The 20969-nt window shown below is 46.0% G+C and overlaps 1 protein-coding gene and 1 long non-coding RNA gene across 3 annotated transcripts in view; both read right to left on the bottom strand.

Moving 5' to 3' along the window:
* TMEM45B (transmembrane protein 45B) overlaps positions 1 to 20372 on the bottom strand; it is a 28874-nt gene extending 8502 nt beyond the window's left edge. Inside the window, exon 1 of the mRNA XM_059677200.1 lies at positions 20294 to 20372. The gene's annotated coding sequence lies outside the window, so the exon portion shown is untranslated. The remainder of the gene's footprint in view (positions 1 to 20293) is intronic.
* Positions 1 to 20969, bottom strand: part of LOC132222295 (uncharacterized) — a 139313-nt gene that overhangs the window by 14305 nt on the left and 104039 nt on the right. The window lies entirely within an intron of this gene.

Below are 20969 nucleotides of genomic sequence, written 5' to 3'. Positions count from 1 at the left end.
CTGATTTTCCATGTTGGGACAGACAGAGACGGGACATTGGGGCCTTCTGTTTTCACCCAAATAACTCTTACCACCAGACCTCACCCTTCCTTGTGGGTCTCTGCTTTTCCTCAAGACTCCACAAGCAACACAGATGGTCCTTCTCCAAAGAGGGGACCCAGGGCACGTTTGTCGTGGTAGGCAGTGCCCCAGCCAAGGGAGAAAGCAAAGGCCCAACGACTCAGTGGACCCCCGGGTCCTTCCCTGCAGGCAGCTGTGGTCCCGTGGCCCCTGCACAGCCTCCGCCCGCTCCTCTCTAGTCGGGAGCCATTTCACCTCGAATGGCTGTAAAGTCTCAGGGAGAGGGAGCCTCTAAAGGTGGCCGTACAGCACAGCTGCCTGAGCCCCCCAAACAGAGACTCCCTATTTTATTTTTAAATATATATTTTTAATTGGTTTCAGAGAGGAAGGGAGAGAGAAAGAAACATCAATGATGAGAGAGAATCATTGCTCGGCTGCCTCCTGCACGCCCCACACTGGGGATCGAGCCCACAACCCGGGCATGTGTCCTGACTGCGAATTCAACTGTGACCTCCTGGTTCATAGGTTGATGCTCAACCACTGGGCCACGCCGGCTGGGCTGGAATAGTTATTTTAAAAGGCACCCCAGGAAAAGCAAAGCCGGAACCTGGGGCGGGAGTCCTCAGCTCAGGTCTTGTCTAAATGTCTAGACTCGGGGAATGAACTCCAAATAGCTGTTTCCTCATCATAATATTCCCTTCCAGAGCCTTTTCAAATTAATGAGGAACATACCATAGAAGAACGGGCAAAGACATGAACACAATTCACAAATAACACATCGATAAGGAATCTCCCTGGAATTAAAGACATGCAAACGAATGCACAGTATCATTTTCACCTAATTGGGATATAGTTTGAAAAATTAGAGATTTGATGCAGCTCTAACATAAATGAATATGGTCAATATGATTCAAGTTCAGTAAAAGTCAAAATAGTTATATCACCACCACCTTATTCCACACAAGATTTCAGGCATGGTTTCTTTTATCCTGTTTACAGTAGCATAGGCTATGGGATCAGCATGGTGAGTTACATAGAATTTATGCAGAAGGAAAGTGCTTTTTTTGTGTGTGGCCTGGCTGGTGACCTAAAGCAATGTAAGGTGGGGAAAAAAAATAGCAGTTGATGGAGCTCTAGAACATTCCACTTAGGAAGATAGAGCACCGCGGTCTGCACAGCCTACTCCCACCCTGCCATCCCTGTGCCACTGGCTGCATCGTCAGGGCTGGTTCACGCCTGATACATTTGCAGTTGAGGTTTCCACCCTTCATCAAGCGCTTTCACAAGCTTTTAGAAAATGCTTACAGTTTTTAAAATGTCAAATAGTATTTAAAGTTTTACAATGAAAAGCAGCAGCCCCATTTTCCCTCTTTCTGCCCCCCCCCCCTCCCGCCAAAACCACTTTAAATTCTTCCTGCTGTTTTGTTTTGTTTTTTTTCTGGTAATTACCTCCATCGTTCTAGTTAATTCGTGCACACTGCCATCTGTTAATTTACTGTTGTCGGCATTCTCTGTCAACTTCCTGGAGCCCTCGTACAGCCTCTCCCTTCACTTCACGGGAGTTACACACATTTACTGAAATCATTAGCTACATTATTATGGCTCTGTAAATCCAAAGTCCTTGCCAGGGCTCCACGTGACCTGAGCTCTCTCTTTGATCTCTCCTCCCCCTCTATCGCTGTGACACAGGGTCCCCCTCTATTGCTTCAACAAGTACAGCCCACTCCTGCTTCCGGGCTGTGCACTATCTGTTCTTGCTAAACCAATTTTCCCACAGGGAGCCGACTGCTTTCTCCTTCACTTTACTGGGGTCTCTGCTCAGATGTTTCTTTATTCCCTATTTTATGCCAAGTAGCAGGTGTGTCCCACGTTTCAATCCATATATACTTCTAAATTTCTTTAATGAATCACTATCTGATAGTACGTACTGATTCTTTTTTTTTTTTTTTAAGCATCTATTTTGCCCACTAGATCGCAACCTTCTGGCCCTTTAAATACAGTTCCTCATGTTGTGGCCCAACCATAAAATTATTTTCGTTGGTACTTCATCACTGTCATGTTGCTACTGTTATGAATCGTCATGTCAATATCTGATATGCAGGATGGTCTTAGGCGACCCCTGTGAAAGGGTCGTTCGACCACCAGAGGGGTGGCGACCCACAGGTTGAGAACCGCTGCTCTAGAATGTAAGCTCTGTGAAAGCAGACTTGATCTGCTGTTAGGGCAGGTAGCCCAGTGCTCACACGGGGTCTGACACTCCAATATTTGTGGGATGAATGCTGATCCAAATACTGTATTATGGGTTATGTGCTCAACATTTTCCTTTTGTTCTGGAGTTAATAGTTGCCTTGCTTCTCATTTGTTTAGTTTCCCATATACCTAATCACTTTGTCCACAAAAGGGCTAACAGATTTGTCAAACGTCTGCCAAATTAATGTCCAGACATTCTAACATCAGATAAATTATTAGTTTTGTTTTATTCCTGGAGTCCTCTCTCCAGAGCCTTCTAGCTTCCTGCTCCCAACCTGGGCTGGGTGGCTGCCAAACCGGAGGTTTATCATCATCTTCCGAATTCTTTTTTGCCTTTTTCTTGCTTTGGGTCCATTGTTTTTTGGATGCCATTTATTTTTTCTTTCTTGGTTTACTTCCATTAATATGCATCTAGTGCCATAACCGGTTGGGCTCAGTGGATGGAGCGTCGGCCTGCGGACTGAAGGGTCCCAGGTTCGATTCGGTCAGGGGCATGTACCTTGGTTGCGGGCACATCTCCAGTGGGGAGTGTGCAGGAGGCAGCTGATCGGTGTTTCTCTCTCATCGATGTTTCTAACTCTGTATCTCTCTCCCTTCCTCTCTGTAAAAAAATCAATAAAATATATTTAAAAAAATATGCATCTAGTTATTTCCCCAAATATGCACAAAAGGTAGCTTCTTTGAGAATTTGCAAGGCTAACCATCTCCACCTGCTTTAATCAAAACGGTTTATTTAGTCTGATGATATTTAATATAGTTATCCATGTGATTATGTTTTATATCTCATTTTGCTATTTGTTTTCTACGTCTCTCATGTATTTTTTTTTAATATATTTTATTGATTTTTTACAGAGAGGAAGGGAGAGAGATAGAGAGTCAGAAACATCGATGGGAGAGAAACATCGATCAGCCGCCTCCCGCACATCTCCTACTGGGGATGTGCCCGCAACCCAGGTACATGCCCTTGACCGGAATCGAACCTGGGACCTTTCAGTCCACAGGCCGACGCTCTATCCACTGAGCCAAACCGGTTTCAGCGTCTCTCGTGTATTTTTTAAAGACTTACTTTGTTAAGAGCAGATTTAGGTTTACAGCAAAATTGAGAGGAAGGTACGGCGATATTTCACCTGTGCCCTGCGCCCATATATGCACCGTCTCTCCCATGATCGGCATCGCTACCAGAACGGCACTTTTTTTTTTCTTTTTTTTCCACCAAGGATGAGCCCACATCCAGACATCATAATCACCCAAAGTCCACAGTTTACCTTGGGATTTACTCTTGATGCTGCACGTTGTATGGGTTTGGACAAGTGTATAATCATGTGTCCATCATTATAATATCATACAGAGTATTTCAATGCCCTGAAGATCCTCTGTGCTCATCCATCCATCCCTCTCCTACCCACTCCCCTGGAAACCATTGATCTTTTTATTGTCTCCATAGTTTTGCCTTTTCCAGAATGTACAGTGGAACCTCGGTTCTTGAACTTGATTCGTTATGGAAGGCTGTTTAACAAGCAATTTGTGTGAAAACCGAATCATTTTTGTCCCCATTAGAAATAATGTAAATTGAATTAACCTGTTCCAGATCCCCAAATTATTCCGGTTTTAACCTTTCTTATATACAGTACTGTTTAGTCTATAAACAAACACTTCCTTTATTGTAAATAAATTTTTATTGATTTCAGAGAGGAAGGGAGAGGGAGAGAGATAGAAACATCAATAATGAGAGAGAATCATTGATCGGCTGCCTCCTGCACACCCTACACTGGGGATTGAACCCACAACCGGGGCATGTGCCTTGACCGGGAATTGAACCCTGACCTCCTGGTTCCCAAGTTAGTGCTCAACCACTGAGCTTGGCAAACAAACACTTCTTAAATGTATCGAACCACCCTCTTCTAGACTTAGATGCATCACTTTCAGCACTGGATGGGTGCCTGTAAAGAAGGAATGTAGCATCTTTGCTTTTTGCCTCTGAAATGCTATCACTAACTGCTTTTTGTTTATCTAAATCAACTACAGTTTTTCTACCTCTTCAATTGCCTGTGGTCATTGTTTCTTTCACATGATTAGCAACATTAGCACTCTTGATGATTAGCACTCAAATTGTCTATTTTTGCCAGCAACACACACACACATACACTCATGCACACTCACTCATACTTACGCACAATTTCATGAGATGTTAGTGGTAAACTGACTCATACTGGCACATTCTCTCCTTTGGCCTGAAATACGCTTTGTGAAATGCTGATGTATCGGTATGAAGGGGTTGTCAGGCTGAGAACTGAAGTTAACCGAGACATTTTTTTTCCATGAACAACTTGGTGGAGAACTGAATTGTGGGAGATGGGAGACATTCGAGAACCAATGTTTGACTGTACTTGGAATCATACAGTATGTAGCCTCTTCAGATTGGTTCCTCTCTTGGAAACATGCATTTAAGTTTCTCCCATGTGGGTTTTTTTTTTTTTTTTTTTTGGTGGCTTAATAGCTTATTTACTTTTAGTACTAAATAATATTCTAGCCCTGGCCAGCATGGCTAAGTGGTTAGAGCGTCGGCCCGCAAACTGAAGGGTTCAATTCCGGTCAAGGGCATGTACCTGGATTGCAGGTTTCCCGCCCCTGTTGGGGTGTGTGCAGGAGGAAACCAACTGTGGCTCTCTCACATTGATGTTTCTCTCTCTCCTCTCCTCCTCCTCCTCCTCCTCCCCTTCTACTCTCTCTAAAATTAATGGAACAAATATCGGCCAGTGAGGATTAATACACACAAAAAATACTCTACTGTCTGGACGTACCACAATTTATCCATTCACCTACTGAAAGACATCTTAATCGCTTCCAAGAATTGGCAAGTATGAATAAAGCTATTACCAACATCTGTGTGCAGGGTTTTGTGTAGACATAAGTTTTTATCTCCTTTAGGTAAACACCGAGCGGTGAGATTACTGGATTATAGGGTAAGAGTACGTTCTGTGGAAACTGCCAAACTGTCTTCCACCATGGCTGCACCACTTTCATTCCCACCAGCGGTGTATGAGAGTTCCTGTTGCTCCCCATTCTCCCCAGCATGTGGTGTCTGATGCTCCAGCCACTGAGCCAAACGGCTAGGGCTAGAGTAAGTTTTTAATAAATGCCCGTTTCCTCTCCTCTCTGGCATTCTTAAACCTGTTTCCACAATTCATAGGGCAGAAGCCTGGGCATCTATCAGGAGAAGTATACTTAGTGAACTAAGGCTGCTGCCCTTTGCTTTTAGTAGCTGACCTCCCCCAAAGGGTGTGTGTGTGTGTGTGTGTGTGTGTGGCTGTTCTAATCCTGGAGTGGGATGTGTATTGGTCAGTAGGGGAGTAGGTCCTGGGGAGAATAGAGCATTTTACTGCAAGCCTGGTCTTTATACTCCCTGACCCTGTCCTCCCAACAGAAACACTCACTGCTTTCCAGTCCGAGTGTACTTTGGAATACAACCAACCCTGCCTGACTCAGCTTTCTGTTCCTCTGCAAATAACCAGGCTACACCCTCCTTCCTCTGTGAGCTGCTTAGTAATAGGAGGCAGGGGAAGCACAGGTACCATGTTGGCAGCCCTCCGCTGCCCACTGGCCGGTGTGGCGATGGCCTCGTCCTGAACTCCTGGGAAGGTGTCTCCCCGCTCCAAGGCCTGAGCGACTCTGGAGTCCATCCCTCTCTCCGAATTGACAGCGACTACCATCACTGTTATTTTCTCTGCAGGTGCACAACCAGAATAACAGTGTGAACCTTGTTCTGGCACAAGCACACGACGCTATTGAGCAAAATTACCATGAACAAGAGCTCATTTACCTCCCAGCTCAGTTTGGTTCCTATGCAAAGTATGGTCTCATTCCTGCTTTTACTTTTTTTTTCCCCAGGGGAGCTTATTAAATACGAGACTCTATGCTGGGTGCTGAGGAAATAATAACACATATAAGAAATGGGCCCTACACTCAAGTTTATAATCTAGTAGGGAGCTATATACTTGTGAAACAGTGCATGTCATGGGATATGGGAATAGCAGTCCTTGTGGACACAGAAGAATAACTCACCAGACACTCTGAGAGGCCTTCACAGAGGAGGCTGGCATTTGCGTTGGGACCTTGATTGCTTCTTTCAAACTGTCATGAAAATTAGGCAGTCTGATTGGAATCTTTTTTTGTTTGTTTTTTGTTACTCCTCACCCAAGAATATTTTATCATTGATTTTTAGAGAGTGTGGAAGGGAGGGGGAGAGACAGAGAGAAACATCAATGTGAGAGACACACATCGATTGGTTGCCTCCCACACGTGCCCCTGCCAGGGATCGAGCCTGCAACTGAGGTATGTGCCCTTGACCGGAATCGAACCCAGGACCCTTCAGTCGGCGGGCTGGCGCTTTATCTACTGAGCCAAACTGGCTAGGGCTGAAATCTTAAAGACTGAAGAACAGATCTTGTCAAAATTCACTTCTCAAGATCTAATAAAGAACACCAGCCTCTGAGTTAGAAGACCTGGGTTCTAGTCCAAGTTCTGCTATGAGCTCACTCTGTGATCTTGAGCAAGATATGTAACCTCTCAGGATCATAATATCCTTGTTTCTTAAAGGGGTAGTTTGGAAGAGGTAATCTCCATGGCATTTCCTGGTCCTAAAATACCTTTCTTCCTTTGTTCCTAGCATATTACACAAATGAATGAAATGAAAAAGGAAAAGAAATTAGAAATTAGAGCAAGTTTAGTCATGGCGGGGGAAGCATGGAACTAAGGTTATGGATTCTACCAACAAAGAAGCAGTCACCAGCAGTCACTTCAGCACGCGTTAGACTGAAGGGGGCATCTCTGAACTTGAAAGGTTGGTTCATATTTTTAGAAAAAATATATTTTTATTGATTTCAGAGAGGAAGGGAGAGGGAGAGAGAGATAGAAACATCAATGATGAGAGATAATTATTGATCGGCTGCCTCCTGCACATCTCTACTGGGGATTGAGCCTGCAACCCGGGCATGTGCCTGACTGGGAATCGAACCATGACCTCCTGGTTCATAGTTTGACACGCAACCATTGACCCACACCGGCCAGGCAAGGTTGGCTTATTTTGCAAGCAAAAAGGGAAAAAGTTTTGTATATTTTTCCTATTTTCTCTATCAGGGAACTTGTTCAGCACTTACATCAGTGAACAAGGTGGATGCTGGGCCTTCTACTCCACTCAACAGCCCTTGTCACATGCAAGCTCCTCCTTCCATTTCCCATAGACTAGTTTTTGAAAACTCATCACTTCCCTAAAAAACTGAGTTCACTTCATATTATTTCATTCAATAGAAATCTTTAAAACATTATCTTAGTAGACCTCTCTTGTTCTTGACACTACTTTGTAGTCGACAGGGTCCACTAGTCACTTATCTTTGAAATTATCTACTCCTTTTGGCTTTCATGACACTATTCTCTCCTGGTTCTCTCATCTTCCATAATCTTTTTCCTCCCCTTTAAGGAGTCCTCTTCTTTTGTCTGTCTCTTAAACATGAGCCGTCACTGGCCCACTCTTCTTTTATATGTCTTTGTCTTGTCAGAATTCATACACACCCATGGCTCCATTAACAGTTGCATGCTGATGACTCCCATGACTATCTCTAGCCCTGAGCTCTTCCCTAAGTTTCAGACTCCTGAATCTAACATGCTGAACAGACAGGCACACACATAAACACAGATACTTCTCAGTCACCTTCATGTCAACATGTTCCAAACTGAACTCATCTTCCTCTCCCACCAAACTGGCTTTTCTGTATCCCAAACTTGGGCAATGGCTTAACATCCAGTCACTCTTAAAGCCAGAATCCTGGGGGTCATCCTAGACTCCTCTTTGTCCCTCACTCTGCCCTGCAGGGTCCCTGTTCCCCAAGAGACTAAAAAAAACTCTGCTTAATTTCTTAACATTTTCTGATGTTCTCTCTTTCCTTTCTGTTCTTACAATTATTTCACTTGGGCTCATAGTATCTTTTGCTTGGACTACTGCAATGCTTCTAAGTCCTGTTGCCCATCAATCTTTCCACTTCTGCAGCCACAGTCATCGACCTACACTGTAAATCTGACTATACCACCATAGAAGTTAAAATATTTCATTGATTGCCCCGGCTGGTGTGGTTGGAGCAATGACCTGTATGCCAAAAGGTGAGGGTTTGTTTCTGGTCAGGGCACATACCCAGGTTGCAGGTTTGATCTCTGGTCGGGGTGCGTGTGGGAGGCAACTGATTGATGTTTCTCATCAATCTTTCTCTCTCTAAAATCAGTATAAAATGTAAAAAATATTTCATTGACTAATCACCACATGGATGTAGCCCACTCCCCTTTGCATTTCACTTATAGTAGTCTCTCCGTATCTGCAGGGGATACATTCCAAGACCCCCAATGAATACTTGAAACCATGGCTAGTACCAAAACATACATATATTATATATTTTTTTCTATCCTATAATAAAATTTATAGATTAGGCACAGTAAGAGACGAACAACAACATTAGAGTAAATCTAAAAATATACTGTGATAAATAATGTCAATGTGGTCCCTCTTAAAATATCCTACTTGTACTCTACTACCTGCCTCTTCACTTAAAGGAAGCACTTCCTGGCTTCTCTTTGGCATGTCCAAATAGCCAGCATCACTACTTACACTTTGGGGTCACTAGTGAGTAAAATAAGGGTGACAGGAACACAAGCATCAGGGTATGAGACAATCAACCTGATAATTGAGGTAGATGCTCTAAGTGACTAACGAGTGGAAACAGCAGTGTGGAGATGTTGGACAAAGGCATGATTCACAGCCAGGGCAGAAAGGAATGGAATGGCATGAGATTTCATCACACAACTCAGAATGGCATGCAACTTAAAATTTAGGAATTGTTTCTTTCTGGAATTTTCCATTTAATATTTTCGGGCCGTGGTTGACTGCGAGTAACTGAAACCAGGGAAAGTGAAACTGTGGCTAAAAGGATCTACTGGTCCCAGGACTTGGCTCTTTGCCCGTCTCTCCATCCTCCTCTCCCATTTTTCCCCAACACAAACCTTCAGGGTACACTTTGCTCCTAATGGTCTCCCCACCTGGTATGTCCTTTGCAATTTTCTTCATCTGACTTACCTTTGCTCAGTTTTTAACACATGGGCCTTATTTCCTTTAGAAAGTCCTCTGTGACCTCCAGGTTGGGTTACGTGTGCCACCCCTGGCTACCATAACACCTTATACCTATCTCGATTTGTATCATTTACTTGTCACGTTAAAATTACACACTTACATGTCTTACTCACTAGACTAGTGGCTCCTCAAAAGCAGACCTTATCTGCTTCATCTTCAACTTCCCAAGGCTGAGCACAAAGCCGGACAGATAATAACAGTTCTGGATCTGAAATGAACTCATGCAGCTTAGCCTTAACCCCAAATCACGAGGAAACTATCATCTAAATCCAGTCATTAGTAAGATTGCTGGGACCAGTACTTCCTCATATAATTTTTAGAGCTAGATGCGTCCTTAAAAGTATCATCCAGTACTGCGCCTCTTGGCAGTAGGTAAGCAAAGGAATCTCTGAAATCACAGGACCAATATGGTACATCATCCTGGAGTATCAATGTCACCTAAAGATTTTGGGGAATGTGACTTTCATGGTAAAACAGGTAGAGGTGGATTTTAGAGCAGCATGCACATTCAGGCATGAAGAACGACTTCAGCTTATTCTAGGCTGTCCTCAGCCAAGCCTGCATGTCATGGGTGAGTGGTAGGGTCTGAGAAACACGAATGGACAGATCCTTGTTCTACACGGTAGTTTAGTTCTTGTCTAGAGCCTGTCATAGAAAAATAAATAGCACCCGCGAGACTAAATCACAGAAACGACCTCAAAAGCAGCCAGAAGAGAGAGGTTTTTCATCCTGGGCTTGGGTTGGGCAGGCAGGTCTTCTGAAATAGCACCTCACCGTGTTTTATTATTGCAGAATAGTCCAGATGTTAGATAAAGGTAGGGGAGAGGAGGCAGAAAAACAACATTAAAACAGAGCAAAGAGAAGGCTTAGGTGAAAGTGGGGGCCAGATCAAAGAGAGTGGAAGGAGGGGAAGGACTGTAGAGGTGAGATGTGGAACATGAAGAAAAAAATCCCAAATAGGACTGTGGTTAAAGATGGGACTATCTGCAGGGTTTTTGGTGATAACCTAAGACATTATTACATCTTTAGTAAAATGACATGGGGAGTCTCTCCCCTGGAAGTTCTACCTGGAGTCCTGGTAGTTTGACAACTTCCTGGTCTGTTATCTTCCAGTTGTTCCATCTATCAACTCTGAGGATGAGGTAGCACCAGCCAAGGGGAAGTGACATAAAAAGGATGCAGAAGAGCCCGGCCAGTGTGGCTCAGTGGTCGAGCGTTGACCTATGAACCAGGAGGTCACAGTTTGATTCCTGGTCAGGGCACATGCCCGGGTTGTGGGCTCAATCCCAGTGTGGGGCGTGCAGGAGGCAGCCGATCCATGATTCTCTCTCATCATTGATGTTTCTATTTTTCTCTCCCCCTCCTTTTTACTCTGAAATCAATAAAAACATAGTTTTAGAAAAAGGTGCAGGAGAAACAGAGGAAACAGCAAGGGGACAAGTAGGAAGGGTGCATTTACAAAGGGTAATGAAGTCAATTGAAGTCAAGCCACATTAATCTGGAGTGTATTATGCATCAGGCACTGTTCTAGGATCGGTGATGGAGGAACCGGGAGAGCAAGACTGAACCTCAGCCTTCGAGGAGTTTGCAAGTCTTTGAAGGTGCCTGAGCAGGAGAAGCCCACAGTGGAAACCCCAGTATCTAACGCGGAGGCTTTCCAATGAAGAGGTCTTGGAAAGTGAGACCAGGAGTCATGCCTGTAACATGGTACCCGGGGTCTCCATGACCTAAAGCTTCCCCAGACTAGAGTGACGAATCGGCCTCACGCTTTGACTCTCACGTCAGGCTGCACAAGGCAAAATGGCATGGATTCCGAGAGTGATCTTCAGGGACAGAAATTCTCTCCCAGATCCTATAACCAAGAAATTCTCCAGAGGTTCTAGGACGATCTTTCCCCAGTAAAGCCTCCTAAAGAAAAGTTACCAGGCGAAGTATGCTTTTCCATCTCAACGAAATCTTCTCCGAAACGGCCTGTTAGGACAAACACTGGCATGAGGGGAGCTTCTTCCAAGCCCCTGATTCATTCTGGGTCCCTAAGTATTTCATTCTGGGTGGGGAATGCATGTTTTGGAAATGCTTACTCCAAAACAATTATTTGTACATATGTACATTGCCCTAGAATCTTTTTATTTTTTTAAAGCTTTTTAAAAATTATATATATAGATAGATAGATTTCAGAGAGAAAGGGAGAGAGATAGAGAGATAGAAACATCAATGATGAGATAGAATCATTGATTGGCTGCCTCCTGCACACTCCCTACTGGGGCGGGGGGATCTAGCCCACAACCCAGGCATGGGCCCTTGGCCAGAACCGAACCTGGGACCCTTTAGTCTGCAGGCGGATGCTCTATCCACTGAGCCAAACCTGCTAGGGCACTTTTTATTTTTTTAATAGGAAAGAACTCAGTCTTCATGGAAGCCTCTGATGGTCTCTGTGACAGACAGGGACGTGGAGGGGCACACAGGTGACAGAAGCACCAGGTACTCTAACGTGGGTGGAGTCCAGAACAAAAAGTCTGATTTTGAACCCTAGACTACCACTTAGCTTCCATAAAACAAGAATCTCTACTCTTAAAGAAATTACATAATAAATAAATCTAAGTTATTGGTGGCCTTTTCTCAAATGGCTAGAGATAGGGCCTTTTTTAAATTCTTTATTTATTAAAGGGCCTTTCTTTTTTTAAAATGTATATTTGTATTGATTTCAGAGAGGAAGGGAGGGGGAGAGAGAGATAAAAACATCAACGATGAGAGAATCATTGATTGGCTGCCGCCTGCATGCTCCACAGTGGGGATCCAGCCTACAACCTGGGCATATGCCCTGACTGGGAACTGAACCATGACCTTCTGGTTCATAGGTCAATGCTCAACCACTGAGCCACACTGGCCAGGCTAGAGATAGGGCCTTTTTAATGAGAAACTGATTATACTAGAAAGCTGCTGGAGACATAACGATAAGAAAAAAAACTGTGCTCTGTCTGATCACCCTGCAATGACTGCCACCTACAAACACCCCAAGACTGCATTTTCGTATGCTATTCTTATTTTTAGTATACCATCCTTAAACTTGGACATCTCAATAAAGCTCCCCACAAAAAGGCAGAACCAAAAATAACAGAGAGGCTTTGAAAATAAACAGACGCTGTAGGCAGCTGATGAAAACTTAAAAGTGTAGAAAAAAATACCAGGTTAATATTCTCAGAGAAATCTGAGAAGATATTGTATCTGTGAAATAAAAACAGGATGCCATAAAACAAAACATGTAGAAGGCTCCGTACCCAAGTAAAAGCCCTTGGGAATTACACATATCATGGTAGAAGTAGAAAAATTTCACAGGAGGGTTTGGCAGATTTATTAGAACTGAAAGACAGGAGACAGCTTTGAACTTGGGGAAAGATAAGCAACTCAGAGGGCGGATCCAAGAGACCCAACTTCTAAGTAATTAATGTTTCAGAAAAACAGGCCAGAGGAAATGATATAATAAGAAAGCCACCCAGAACTGCAGGACATGATTTTTAGATGGAAAAGGACTTGAAAGTACCTGGAACAATGACTGAAACAAACAAACAAATAAATACATCCTATCAGTAATTAACGACGTGGTGAAATATCAGAACAGGAGGAATATATATAGAAAAGAAACCCCTACAAACTCCCAGAGATTAAAACAAAATCCAAGGGACCAGACGTCAGAATGGCATCACCTCAACAGCACTCCAAGGAGGCAGGAGAAAATGGAACAGTGATTTCAAAACTGAGAGGAAGCTATTTCCAGTTAATACCCTCTATCCAGCCACCATCCGCCAAGTGCGAAGGAAGAAAACGTACTTCTTAAATGCGTAACGTCTCAAAAAGCAGCCATGTCCCGTGGGGCCTGACTTCTATATAATTTGGGGAGCACTCTTTACAGAAAAAAAAATCATAAAATTGCAAATAACAAAATTGGGTGTGAAAGTGAATATTTATTCAGACCGAGAGAAGAAATCACAAGAAATCGGAGCCATGGAGGTTCAGGACTCTTTAAAAATCTCTTTAGGAAATTTACCAAAAATGCTTCTTTTAGAAAAAAATATATTTTTATTGATTTCAGAGAGGAAGGGAGAGGGAGAGAGATAGAAACATCAGTGATGAGAGAGAATCATTGATCGGCTGCCTCCTGCAATCCCCACACTGGGGATCAAGCCTGCAACCCAGGCAGGTGTCCTGACGGGGAATCGAACCGTGACCTCCTGGTTCATAGTTTGATGCTCAACCACTGAGCCACACCGGCCTGGCCCAAATGCTTCTTGGTGGCAACCTGGCTTTTCCTCCCCACCCCAACACCTGGCAGCAGTTGTCAACCCTCCCAGGGCCATGAGCTTTGTAAGCTGCCGGATAACCCTGCTCTGTCTCTATGTGCTTTTTCTCGGGAAGCTGTGCTCCAGCAAAACCAAGGAGTGAGAAGGCATGGGATCCAAGGAACAGGAATCCAGGCATTCCCAGGCTGGCAGCGAGGGAGCGCCCAGTGTCCCAGGGGCTCTGAGAACAGCCAGTCCCAGAGGGTGGGGGCTGAGCTGGGAAGTTTCCAAGAGAGAGATAAAATCAAAGTGGCTGCTTGATGCTCAGCCACTGAGCCACACCGGTAAAATTCTTCTGAGGGGAATTTTACCATCCTGTCAACGTTTGAACAAGAATTGGTAATGAAAACTCAAAAAACGAAGCAAACTGAAGAAGGTGAAGCAATGACTAACTCCAGGGGATGGAAAAAGGTTGACCAGGAAAGAAGTGTAAAAATCATGGTTTATTGCCCCGATTGGTGTGGCTCAGTTGGTTGAATACCAATTCCTGGTCAGGGCAGATCCCAGGTAGGACCTGCACAGAGGGAGGGGATCAGTGTTGTGCTCTCACATTGATGTTTCTCTCTTCTCCCTTCCTCTCTCTCTAAAAATCAATAAACTATTCTTTTAAAAAAAACATGGTTTATCATAAGGCACAGTTGTGAATAATATCTGCATAGTCATAATAATGTAAACACTAATTAAACACTGCTGTATTCAATGGAATACTACGCTGCAGTAAAAAAAAGGAGTTCTTACCATTTGCAACAGCATGGATGGAACTGGAGAGCATTATGCTAAGTGAAATAAGCCAGTCAGGGAAAGATAAATACCACATGATCTCACTTATTTGTGGAATATAATGAACAACATAAACTGATGAACAAAAACAGATCCAGAGACAGAGAAACATCGATCAGACCGTCAAACCTCAGAGGGAAGGTAGGGGAGGGTGGGGGTAAGGGGGAGAGATCAACCAAAGGACTTATATGCATGCATATAGGCCTAACCAATTGACACAGACAACAGGAGGGTGAGGGCATGAGTGGGGGGATGGGGGGTAATGTGGGGATAAGGACACCTATCTAATAACTTAATAAAGAAATAAAAAATAAACACTGCTGTATTACACATAAGCAGAATATATTGGGATCTTGCAAGAAACAGAGTCAATATGAGATAGAATAAAGGAGGCCAAATCCTCATCCTCTAAGGTAGGAAGTTCACAGGTAGTATCTAGAACTGGAAAAAGAAAAATAAATAGCCAGTAGCATGCTATTTGGCAATATGGTGGTAAATATGAGAAAAAAAGCCCAAAGCATTATAAGTAGTCGCCTATAGCGGGCAGCTCAGTATAGGCTCCATAAAGACCTTAGAACTATACATTTACTTAAGTTGATCAAAATATAAAATTTAAAAAATGAAGTAATGAAACAGGAAATTTAGGGGAATATAGGCAGGCTTAGGGAATTTTTAGAATTGGGGTCCATGGGAAAACACAGGGCTACGGATTGAGAGAAGGTACATCTCCATAACACAAGGAAGCCAGGTGCAGGGAGCAGCAACAGTTGCATTTACATAAGACAAGGGAGCTGGAAGTAGCCAAAAAGGTCTATATTTACAAAATGAAGAAGGAAGAAAGCCTGAAAGAAAAGAACAATGAAGGAGGAGGGTATCACGTGTTCCATGTGGTGTTTGACCTTTGAGTTCAGGAGTTACTATAGTAACCAGTCTAAGGGAATAGTGACCCATCAGGGGATATCAAGGCACCAGGATCTGCAGCCTTGATAAGCCCTAGGGAGGAAGAACTCAGTGGGACCCCTTTCCCTCTCCCCACGTGGGAGTCCATTCTGTGGGACTCTTTCCCTCTTCCCACGTGGGAGTCTGTACTTGTTCGTCAATAAATCTCCACCTTTGCTATACTACTCTCTGTGGATTCATTCTTCGACTCTGGCGGACAAAGAATCTGGGTTCCAGTCCAAAAATCCGTTTCAGTAATATCCTCAAGAGGAGTGATACAGAAAGCTGTTGGAAATACAATGAGGTGTCCCTGCTAAAGCACCCCCAATTCAATGCTTGTTAAGTTGTGCTCTGGCAAACACTTGCATTTCAATTACTCAGAGGGCCGTTTATTATTCAGATTTACAGGCCTGTCCTGGACTTAAGTTACCAGCATTTCCTGGAACGAGCTTCAGACTCTATAATTTAAAAAAGTTCCTCCAGTCCCACCACGTATCTATTGCTTGTTAGTAAACCAAAGAACAAAATAAAGAAACAACCCAACAACCGATGTAGAAGAGTCATTGACTCAGAAAACATACGTGGGCAAACTCCGGTAACTGCCTACCCAATCAGATCCTTTCTCCCCTCTTCCTTATTAACAGAGCCCCTGTTTTGCTGCATTGGCAATATGTCTGACAAAGCACTAAATCCTCTCAGGCTCTCAGGAGTGGCGATGGGACACTGTCCTTGTGTGAACGAGATGTAGGAAGTTGACTGGGTGGGGCTTTCAGGAAAGATCTTGTTTTATTAAAAAAAAAAAAAAAAAAAAGGACAGACTCAGCTGGTACCTGCCTTCTGCCCTCTAGATGACACGGAAGAGGTGCCTGCCCTTCAGTGAGGACGCAAGCTGCCTGCCAAGGACAGTGGTGCAGGAAGGCAGAAAAACTGCCCAGCCCAGACTTCTCAGCTCCAGACACCTAGTTATTTTCGAAAAACAATCTCCTTCCTTAAGTCACTGGATTAGGGAGAACTGTGACAGTAGCTGAATGACATCTCACAGGTATTCAAATGTTTATTTGATCGTTGTGGTTTTTTTTTTTTTTATCATTTGAGGAATTTAATATACAAAGAATTGCAAATAAGAACATACAACACCCAGAATTCATCATGGTGAACATTTCTTTATATTTGTTTCTAGATTTTTTAAATAGGATGAGATCATTATTATCTATTATGAATAGTACAGATAGGACTAAACTCACCTTTTCCCAACACCTATATTCCTGTTATTCCTCTAACCCCAGAAGCAACTATTTGCTAGCTGTTGAACGTGTTTCATTGAGTGCCTACTACAGGCACTGTGCTGGGAGTAACACACGGGCCAGGCAAATGAAGCTCTTCCCTTCGTGGAACATGGGATACAGCAAGAGTAGAATAATCGCCGAACCGGTTTGGCTCAGTGGATAGAGCCTCGGCCTGCGGACTGAAGGGTCCCAGGTTCATTTCCGGTCAAGGGCATGTACCTTGGTTGCGGGCACATTCCCCGTAGGGGGCGTGCAGGAGGCAGCTGATTGAGCTCTCTCATCGATGTTTCTAACTCTCTATCCCTCTCCCTTCTTCTCTGTAAAAAATCAATAAAATATATATTTTTTAAAAAAAGAGTAGAATAATCTACAGAAGTTTGAGTCCCGGATTCAGGGAAGCTATAGTTTGCTGTCACAGACTATTCCCCTTCCCCGCAAAGCAATAGCGTCAATCAAACTAAACCAGCCGACTTATGTATCCAGGGAATCCTCAAGGGACTCCATGCCAGAAAGAACAGGAGTCTGAACACCAGGAGACCTAGGTTTGAGCCGTAATTCTTCAGCAACGTAGATTTGGGGAAGCAACATGACATACTTGCTCAATTTTTCCTGAATCCACCTTTTTTTTTTTTCCCTTTGGAAAACAAGAACATTGAGCTTGACCATCGTGGAGGCTGTCCTCAGCTCTAAAATACATTGTGATGACATTGACAAAATGATGGGCATGACATACACCAAACGAGAATGTCTCTAAATTTATAGTCTAAGAGTTCAAGTCAGAGAATATATTAAATACATGTTCAGGAAAGACGAATCACAACTCCTTGTCCCCCTCCATCCCCCCCCCCGCCCCCCCCCACACCACCCTGGACGGGCTGTGATATTTGGGAGAGCTCTGCTTTGCATCCTAGCTGCCACCTATCAGATGGATAAGCCCAAGCCAGATTCTCTGTATCTCGAAGTTTCAATGTCCTTATTTATGAAATCGGCTATTCCTCTGCCCTCACAGGGCTGCTTGTGGAAACCATCTTGTTCTCTGTAAAGCCCCCTTGTGATGTGATACCCACACGACACTGAACATGGCTCATAATATCTAAATCCTGCCAGGGAAACACACGTGTGTGCTTTGATAGCTTCCGTTTAATCCGTCATCACCCAAGGCTGATGGATCTTTTGAGTGTCCTTCTCCCTGGCGACCCATTCTATTTTCACACAAGAGGACAGACATGAGAAGCAAAACCAGCTACAGTGCAAATCGCTTACTTGCTGGAGCCCCCGTGACGGTGTGGGGGAGAGGGTGGGTGGCTAGAAGGAAAGCTCAGTTCAAACACAGTGTGGGGATTCCCGACCCGTGGCCCCCGATGGCTCACACGCAGCATCGCATCGCGCTGTGAATAATCTGGTTTTTGTTTTATGACCCGTCTATAGGAAAAAAAACATCGATAGGAACTCTGTCTCCATATGCAGTCATTAGCTGATGACACAGGAGTGACTTTAGTTCTCTTACCCACAATTATACAAAGTTTCACAACAGCAGGAACTTTGGCTATGGGAGTGGCTCCACGTCGGGTAAAACTGCCCTTATCGTATCAAGCAGCAGAGATGTTTGAGGACAAGCGATAACGCTTCCATTATAGCCGACCTAGGAGCACCTGTACTTTGACCAATTAAGCGCAGCAGCTGAGGTTAACCCGAAGGTGGCGGGAGAAAAGAAAGCAGGTCTTTCTCTTTACGTTTCCTCCCCAGCCCTTGCCAAATCCCAAGGATCTCCAAGTGCTGTTTGCCGAGATTAGGCAAGAGACACAACCAAGGACACACGGGGGGTGGGTGGGGGGGGACGCCAAATAGAATAACGTGCAGAACGTGAGATCAACAGCTTCTCCGTGGCCATCACAGCCCACGGCCGCCAGGTGGGCGAGGGAGGAGCCCACGGGATAGAAGGGTGAATGCACCCAGGAGCTAAGTCACCGGCGGTGCTGTGTCCACCTCGCACGGAAGAAGTCAGAGGAAATCAAAGCTCCTTAATAAAGGAGATTGTATGCTTGGCTCCCCAGATACCCAAACAAATAATGCACAAGCAGAAACCACGCCTCACCACGCCTCTGCGAGGCGCTCTCCCCGGGAAACCAAGGGGCCACACTGGAGAAATCCCACCTAAAATTCCACCTGCCCGTCATCACCAAGCCCACAACGCGGGGTCATGGAGGACGCCGGTCCTCAGAGGCGCCCGGCCTCATTATCTCTGTATCAGGATTCATTTCTTCTGAACACGAAGCCACACTCCCTACCAAAGTGAATGTAAAGTACAGGGGCAGTTCCTCAGCCACTTTATGAGCCAGGCGGAGTGATGGGTGGGGCAGTGGGGCAAAGGGACGAGGAAGAGGAGGGCCATGGTAGAAACTGGGGGGCAGGTGGGAGAGAATGGGAAGGAAATGCTCGCTTCTGGGACGTTTACAAGAGGCGCCTGGCTAACTTTCCATAAAGCCACAGGTTTCCTTACTGAAACAAGTGTTTCCTGCATTTGGGCGGGTCCTATCTCCACTAGACCCAGACAGGGTCACCGAAACCTGTTCCTAGGTCCCGTAAACCTCTCCACCCAGCGCGAATGGTACCCCTGGCTCCTGGCTCCGTTTCTACCCACCTGGCTACTAGCGGAAGCAGAACAAAGACTCCGGAGACGTTATCAATCAATTAATCAATCAATCGACCAATCAGTCAGTCGCCTCTGATTAGATTCCTGGCTTCAGGGCAGGACCTGGTTGGTGGGTCTGTGGACGGGCGCCCCGATAAGTGACAGTGGGACTGCTCAGCCCACCGTCCCGTCAAGCCACGAAAGCAGCTCCGGCCTCTGCGCCAGGCACCAGTCGCCCTGGCGTCTCTAACCCGCGGGGTGGTGGTGGTGGTGGTGGGGGGGGGGGGGATGGAAGGCAGGGCTTCGCACTCCCAGCTCCTCTCCCGGGCAACGCGGGCAACCCAGCAAATTCATCCCAGCGCCGCAGGCCAGGGCAGAGGGGCGCTGGGGTGGGGGGAGCGTCCCCAACCGTGAGCCCTCCAGCTTTTCCCACCTCGGCAACGTCCGAGGCCGCTCCCCATCGAGCCCGCTCCCCCGTCCGAGCCCCCTCCCCTCCAAACCCCCTTCCTGTCCTAGCCCCTCGGCATCCGAGCCCCCTCTGCGTCCGAGCCCCTCCCCACCCCGTCCGAGCACCTCAGCATCCAAGCCCCCTCCGAGCCCCCTCCCTTTCGAGCCCCTTCTCCGTCTGAGCCCCCTCCCCTCCAAACCCCCTCCTCGTCCTAACCTCCTCCCCGTCCGAGCACCTCGGCATCCGAGCCCCCTCCCCGTCCGAACCCTCTCCCCGTCCGAGCCCCCCCCCCGTCCGAACCCTCTCCCCGTCTGAGCCCACTCTGCGTCCGAGCCCCCTCCCCTCCAAACCCCCTCCCCGTCCGAGCCCTGCCCACGGCGGGCCTCTCACCTGAGCTGAGTGCCCGAGCGACCCGCTGGCGCGCTGCCGCCGAGGAGCAGGTGCGAGCCCCTCCCGCCGGCGCCGGGCTCTTTCTAGCCCGCACTCCCCGCCCCCGCCCGCCCCCGTTCACGTGCCGGTCCTTCCTTCTCCAAGTCCTCGCTTTCCTCCCCGCCCCTGACCTCTACCTGCCGTGTTCCCCACCCCGACACTTCTCAGAGGTGCGCTCCACGGGGTCGGTCCATGGGCAGCGCTGCGAGCAACTGTGACCTCCTGGGATGCAAAGCAATGACAGAGCCCGGGAGGCGGCGGCCGGGCCTGGGAGAGAGGCTGTGCTCAGGGGAATGTGTCATATCCTGGACCAAGCCAGCCTGGTAGTTTCAGCTGGGTGCAGCCACACCAAGCTTCCTCCCTCTCTTCCTCCCTTCCCTCCTTTCCTTCCTTCCTTCCTTCCTTCCTTCCTTCCTTCCTTCCTTCCTTCCTTCCTTCCTTCCTTCCTTCCTTCCCTCCCCCCCTCTCCGCCCCCCCCCCCCCTCCAAGTCTGCCACTACTAGGCAGGCACAGTTCTGGGTGCTGGGGTTAGAGCTGCGATGGAGAAAAAGTCTTTGCCCTGAAAGAGCAGCTTCCTACTAAGAAATGCTAATTTCCGTTGTTGCATCAGGTGGCCTCAATGTTCTCATCTGTGCCT

This window comes from Myotis daubentonii, chromosome 19 (genome assembly GCF_963259705.1).
Source record: "Myotis daubentonii chromosome 19, mMyoDau2.1, whole genome shotgun sequence".
In the NCBI taxonomy this organism is placed as follows: Eukaryota; Metazoa; Chordata; class Mammalia; order Chiroptera; family Vespertilionidae; genus Myotis; species Myotis daubentonii.
This window is presented reverse-complemented; position numbering and strand designations above follow the sequence as displayed.